This window comes from Manihot esculenta, chromosome 14 (genome assembly GCF_001659605.2).
Source record: "Manihot esculenta cultivar AM560-2 chromosome 14, M.esculenta_v8, whole genome shotgun sequence".
In the NCBI taxonomy this organism is placed as follows: domain Eukaryota; kingdom Viridiplantae; phylum Streptophyta; class Magnoliopsida; order Malpighiales; family Euphorbiaceae; genus Manihot; species Manihot esculenta.
In genome coordinates, this window is record NC_035174.2 from 18,201,503 (window position 1) to 18,209,041 (window position 7,539).

The 7,539-nt window shown below is 24.8% G+C and overlaps 1 long non-coding RNA gene across 1 annotated transcript; it reads right to left on the reverse strand.

Annotated features, from left to right (window-relative positions):
- Positions 1 to 3,129: 3,129 nt before the first annotated feature.
- LOC110600398 lies at positions 3,130 to 3,592 on the reverse strand. Its single transcript, XR_002485691.2, has 3 exons — positions 3,509 to 3,592; positions 3,279 to 3,385; positions 3,130 to 3,202 (listed from the first exon to the last, which is right to left on the reverse strand). It is a non-coding gene; the product is annotated as an uncharacterized LOC110600398 (long non-coding RNA).
- Positions 3,593 to 7,539: the final 3,947 nt, after the last annotated feature.

Sequence of the window (7,539 nt, forward strand, 5' to 3'; positions counted from 1 at the left end):
TAACATATAAATAGGTTGACGATATACTCAATAGTAAAATATTAAAATGTTTCAAAGTAAGTGTGGAGAGCTCAAATTCATATAGAATCAGCTTCATAATTATTAAATAAAGATTCATTTATTTTATAAAAAATATTTAAAAAAAATATTATTTATATAGTTTTACTTTTAATATTTAAATGAATTAATCAATAAAAAATATTTTTGAAATGAAATGAAATTATTTTTTTTAATAAAGATAAATATATATTGCATTGATATATGGCACAAGTTGTTGCTTCAGAGCCACTGAGCTTCTATCGCTGTCTGGGACGGGTGAGGATTTCACCGGCAATAATTCACATACTTAAAAACAAAGGAAGGCACTTTTACCACGAAAATAGAAGAGCCTTCAATGTCCCTAAATAAATATCCTAAAATAAAGAGCAGGGGAGGGGAGAGCATTCAGTCGGCTCGATTTAAATTGAAAATTGAAATGAATAAATTGAAAATTGAAATTTTAGTATTTATAAAAATCAAACCGAATTGATTTTGATCAGAAATCGAATCGAACTGAACCGGTTTGATTCGGTTTTATTTAATCGATTTTAATTTTTAATAAATTTTTTATTTTTTATATTTTATTTTTAATATTTTAAAATTTAATTAAAATATTTTAATTTTAATATAATTTAATTTCTCTATATTATTAAAAATAATATATTATTATCACTAATCGATTCGATTTGATTTTTTCGATTTTTTTTATTAAAACCGAACAGAATCGAAATAATTGAAATTTTTAAAATTAAAAATCGAATCAAACCGAATTGAATAAAAAACCAAACTGAATTTTAAAATTAATTCAGTTTGATCAATTTTTTTAATTTGGACCGAATACTACTCATCACTAATAAAGAGAGTATAACCAAGAGTCAAGGAGACCTCTCTGCAGAGCCTAAATGGTGAAATGAAATATAAAATATTAAATATTAAATAAATCATTACAAAAAATATTTTTTAAATAAATTATTTATTGCCGACAAATAAAATATAAAATATTTCCTTAAAGCAATTTATAATAAAATAATCTAAACGTAAATATTTAATGTAATGTTATGAAACATGTTCTCAGTTAATCTTATAAAGATATATCAATATTGTTTTTATAAGCAATTTAAAAGAATATAAAGGTGACAGATGTAACAACTATTTTTGGGTATGAAAACACTTTCACCTAAAAATCTACAAGTAAAGGAGATGGGTGCGTAAGGGTGGATGTATATCAGCCACGTGTTTTTTCTGGTAAGTAGGTGGTGGCGTTAAGTTTGTAGGAAAAAATTTGGTCCACCATATTTTCAAAATAAATGAAATTAAGTTTTTATAGATAAGACTTATTTTTTTATTTTAAATTTATGATAGATTAAATTTATTTTTTTTAAAAGAATTTGTATATATTTAAAAAATATGTAAATTTTTTAATTTTATTAATTTTTATTATCTAATTAAGTTAAATATTTTCAAGTCTGAGTGGCAATAATATTAAAGAGATAGCGAATGATATCAGGTTTGATTTCTCATTTTTCTCATTTTCCAAATTGTATCTACTAAAACTTTGATAATTGTATAATATTTTATTAATAAAATATAACTAAATATGATATTTATTGTAATAAAAAATATTAACATAAAAACAATTAAGTTTTTACTAATTATGGTGATTTAAGTTAAATTTTTAATTTTTAGTACTATAAAATTAAATTCTAAAATATTTTTATGATTTTATTTAAATTTAAATTTAAAATTAAAAAGTATATTCATATCATAATATATATATATATATATATTATTTTTATTATTTTTTCGTAAGACTCACATCAAATATAAAATAATTATTTTTTTAAAATATGTATGTGTTTATAACTTTTTATAAATTAATCCAAAATTTTAATTATTGATAAATATTTAAATTTTTGACAATTTTAATTTTAATCCAACAGTGTTATTGCAATTGCCAACAATAAAAATTACTAAAGTCTCTAAATTTCCCTTTTTTTTCTTTTTATACTTTTCACTTTTCATTTATTTTTTTTAAAAAACTAAATATAAATTAAATTAATTTTTTTTTAAAATGGAATTCAATTAATTTTTTATATTTTTATTTAAAGACAAATAAGTCTAATTTAAAATTTTAAACTAATTAAGTTTCTATTATTTAAGAATTAAATAAAATTCTCATTTAATATAATATTATTTTTTAATAATAAAATATTAAATTTAATAATAAAAATATTTCACTACAAAAAAACAGACTATCAGTGACGGATTTTTCCGTCGCTGAAAGTCAAAAATCCGTCGCTGAAACTTTCTGCGACGGATTTGCGACGGACTCAAGTCCGTCGCTTAAAGTCATGTCGCTAATTTTTTCCGACAGATTACAAGTCCGTCGGAAATATTAGCGACGGATTTAGACTCCGTCGGAAATATTTCCGACGGCTTTTCCGACGGAAAATTCATTCGGAAAAATTTAGCGACGAAAAAAGTTTGTCGCTAAATCCGTCGGAAACTCCAACTTATCCGATGAACATTCCGTCGCTAATCCGTCGGAAATAATTAGCGACGGAAATTTTCCGTCGGAAATCCGTCGTAAATATTAACGTATTTTAAAAAATTTTCTCACAAATCCGTCGCAAATCTGTTGAAATTCGATCACAAAAAATAATTCCCTGTTTTTATTTACATATTCCCTGTATAATCAAATAATTTATAATTAAGAATCATATTGAATATAAATTAAATATCATTCATAATAATTATAAGTAATGTTCATAATACTCAATAATATTCAGAATATTTAAAATAAATCCATAATATTTAACAATGTTCATAAAATTTAAAATAAATTCATAATACTTAACAATCGTCATAAAATTTAAAATAAATCAATTATACTTAACAATGTTCATAAAACTAAAAACTAATCTATGAATTTGTTGAACCATCTGATAGAGAAGTACAATCTGCAGTTGGATTATGCGGTGAAGATCTTTTTTTGTTCTTCAATGATTTCATCTGATCTTTTATTTGCTTTTCTATCTGCACTCGCATTTGCTCTTGCATTTGCTCTTGCATTTGCTCCATGTCTTGTTTTATTCAAATCAAAAGCAGACTGACTATCACAATTATCATTCACATTTTCAGGAATGGCAGTCAAATAAGCTCCCTAAGTAAAAAAAGAAAAATAATATAACAAATAGAAAAATAATGTGATAACGATAAATAAGCAAAAACTAACTTACATCAACTCGTTGTGATTTTCCATCAATGAAAACACCTTGACTCCCTTTTTTGTGTGAGTGGCACGAAATAGTTCAAGTTGAGTTGGTTGCCTACCTAACTTCTTTGCCTACAAAAAAGAAATAATCACACAACACAAGATGTACCACAATACAATATGCACGAATAATATCTAGACATTTATATAAAAACAGAATTGTATAAATAAAAGTAAGGAATAAAAAAGTTATACCAATCTATTCTCATGAACCTCCAGTTTTATTGAACCACAAGAGTGTTTCGTAATAGTCCCATCTTTTTCTACGTTTCTGCTCTTCGAGGCATCTGAAAAAATAATTGTCCATTAGTTGCAATTAACAATAAAGACAACCAATATAAAAGTATTTATGAATAAAAGAACTGTGTGTGATGGACATAAATAAATGGCTGAATATTTTGTATTAGTTGCTATTAATTTATTAAACATTTAAATTAGAATTATAACATATTTAATACTTAAATTTATAAAAATTATAATAATTAAACGTAAATTAGTTATACTAAACTATTAATAATTTATTTAAAAAACTAAAAATAAATTATATTCTAAATTTCATTAAATATTGTGAATTTTAATAAGTTAATAAAGTTAATTAGATAAATATAACAATAAAATTTCAAATATATTTAATAATAAGTTAAATTATTTTTATTTTTTTATAGATATTAATAATATAATTAATTTATATTTAATTATTATAATTTTTTAAAATTATAACATATTTAATTATTTTTTTATAGTTATACTAAACTATTGGATGCTGCTGGGCAGCAGCAAGCAGCTGCCCAGCAGCAGCTGCTCTTGCTGCGTGCCCACGCAGCAAGCTGCTGCTGGGCACGCAGCAAGGCACGCAGCAAGAGCAGCTGCGTGCCCACGCAGCAAGCTGCTGGGCACGCAGCAAGCTGCTGCGTGCCCAGCAGAGCTGCTGCGTGCCCACTGCTGGGCACGCAGCAAGCTTTCTGTTAAATATATAAAATATTTTAATTAATTTTATCTTTATTTTTATTAAAAAAAATATTAAGAATATTTTTACTATCTGCAACCATGAAAACAATCCCATGTTCACTAACTTACATGGAGTGGCGATGATCGGAAGCTGCAGCGGCGGGTGGCAACGGCGGTGGAGGCGACAGCAAATCCGTCACGGGAACGGCGAGGCGACGGCGGCGGTGAGTGGCAACGGGGCGCGCGACAGCAACTTGCGACAGCCTTGGGACTCGCAACGGCGGCGGCGGTGGCGAGAGTGGCAGGAAGATCGATTCGGCGCTGAGGGGAGATAGGAGAGGAAAAGCGTGACTGAAATTAAGAGAGATGAGGAAAGAGAAGTTTAGGGTTTTGTTTTTATATTGTTTGATTTTTCTGACGGATTAGCGACGGAATAAATTCCGTCGCTAATATTTTAAAAATTCGTCGCTAATCCGTCGCTAATCCGTCAGAAATTTAAACATAAATATTCGTCGCTGATCCGTCGCTAATTCCGTCGCTAATTTTTTTTTTCCGACGGAAGTTACTTCCGTCACTGATACCTTGTTTTTTTGTAGTGTTTTTTATATAATAAATTTTATTTTTATAATTTAAAAATTATTTATTATATCTATATATTTTTTAAAAAATTTATAAAAATTAAAATACTAAACTTTTGATTTTTAAAATTATAAAAATAAAATTTTATTATTAAAAGGTATGAAAATTTATCTTATCATGGTAATTATTAAAGTTTTGAATTAATTCTTAAAAATTATAAACGTTTGGATTTTTTATATCAATTGGTCTGTTTTAAAAAAATTAATTATTTTATATGACATATAGATCTCATAAAAAAATAAAAAATAATATATATTATGTCACATTCGCATAAACATATTTTTTTAATTTTAATTTTAATTTTAATTTTGAATAAAATATCTAAATATTTAAAAATTTAATTTGCAGTGTCAAGAATTAAATAAAGAGAATTATTATTAACTTCTTAAATTTTTAAAAATTTATTGGTTCATCTATATAAGTCTTAAATCTAATTAAAAATTTGTTACTTTTAAAAATGTAACTAATAGTTTTTTTTATATATTGAAAAATTTCATTGGTCAATTGATAAATATCATAAAATTCTTTTGAAATTCAATGCCTGATATTTTAAACAAATTACTGTAAAATCTTTCAAGTTTTAATATTATTAATTATTTAGTTATTTGACTAACAGAAATACTAATGAGATTATCAAATACTGGTATTTTAAGAAAACAAGAGATTTTTTTAATTCAGTTAAATAATTATAGGGACAAACTAAAATTTTCTAAAAATTTAAACAATTAAATAGTAATTTTTTAAAAAAATTAATTTTTATATATGAAGAAGAAAAAAATAAAAAATAAAAAATAAATTAAAATGTTAATATATGACTTAAATAACTAATATTTTTAAAAAAATATTTAAGTAAATCTAAAAAGTGTAAAATATTTTAATCCGTAGAGTGATAATGACTATCAATTAACTCTTCGGATCGAGCTTAGGTTTATCTCCACCAAATGATTTAAGTTAATTTTATTGGCTTATGGGCTTCTTTTGCCATCACTTCGTTGACTGTACTCTACCATTTTGAGCAAGGGATTAATATCATTCATTTCCCTACTTATTCATGCCATTAAAAAGTAAAAATTTTAAACTTTTAATGAGAGGGACATGACTCCCTAAATTTGAGAAAAATCTCAAAATTATATCCTTAAAAGAAAGTTTGTATTAACAAATTCTTTACTAGAATTTTTTTAAATGAGATCCAGCAACAAAAAAACAAGTAAATTACATGTGTGGAGAAAAAATTTTGAAATCTCGTGTCATTTCATATAAAATGATGTGTTGTTTCATCCAAAATGACATGTCAATTCACCTAAAACAACATGACTTTTAAATTAAAGTGACTTGTCATTTCATTTGATGGTATGTATCATTTCAATAGAAAAGATATGTCTTTTCAAACAATAAAATATGTCCTTTCAGCTAAATAATCACGTCATTTTAATTGAAATAACATATCTTTCAACTGAAAAAATATATCTTTTAAATCAAAAAATTATTTTATTTCAATCAAAAAATTATTACCTTTCAATCAAATAAATATTTTTCTTTTAACTACAGTGATTTTTGGTTTTCATGTGAATGCTATATACGTTTGAATACATATCATGAACTATAAACGCTAAAGCCGTATAAAGGCATATACCATAATTTTAAAATTTTTTTTTTAGTGAAAAAATTTTAGAAAAATAATTTGGTGATCTCAAATAAAATTTTGGACACTTTATATTTTTATATTAATTATTTTTATGAAATAAATAAAATTTTTATTGTAAAAAATATATAAAATGTCTAAAATTTATTTTAACTTATTTTTAATTTTTTGAGTCACGAAATTGCTTTAAATTATTTATTTATGTAAATAAATAAGTTTGTTGACATTTAAATTAAATATTATCAAGAATGATAATATAGAGAACTCAAAGTTTATAATTTTAATGTCGTATTTGAAAATAAATTTAATTATATATGATTAAATTAAATAATTTATATTAACGCTACATATGAGTTTTGTTATATGTAACTTGGAGTAAATATGTGAACTCAAAATTAGAAATTTGATATATGAATAATCAAATAAGCAGTATTGAATAATGCATAAATATACGCTCCATAGGAAGAAAAGCTAATATTGCGGTATATGATTCATTCTGCATATGCAATAAGTATCTAATAAAGACAATACATATTTAATATCTACTTAATATTGTATGAAACCCTATAGTTTTTAACTAATATTCATTATGTATCTTTATAACTCCAAGGGAAATTTACTTTTTAGTCTCTGAGGTTTAACGTAATTAACACTTCTGTCCCTCTATTTTAGCGACCCAACACTTAAGTCCCTCACTTTCTCTTCCGTCCAAATTCTTAGTCCTTCCGTCCATTTAAACCGTTTGGTCAAAGAGTCAAAGGTGAGATGTGATAATTTTTTCCAAAAATTCCCTTCTTTCAATGTGAAATTCCAGAAAAAGAAGAAGAAGAAGAAGAAGAAGAAGAAGAAGAAGAAGAAGAAGAAGAAGAAGAAAGAAGAAAGAAGAAGAAGAAGAAGAAGAAGAAGAAGCTGCAGAAAGAGTAGGAAGAAGAAGAAGAAGAAGCTGCAGAAAGAGTAGGAAGAAGAAGAAGAAGAAGAAGAAGAAAGAAGAAGAAGA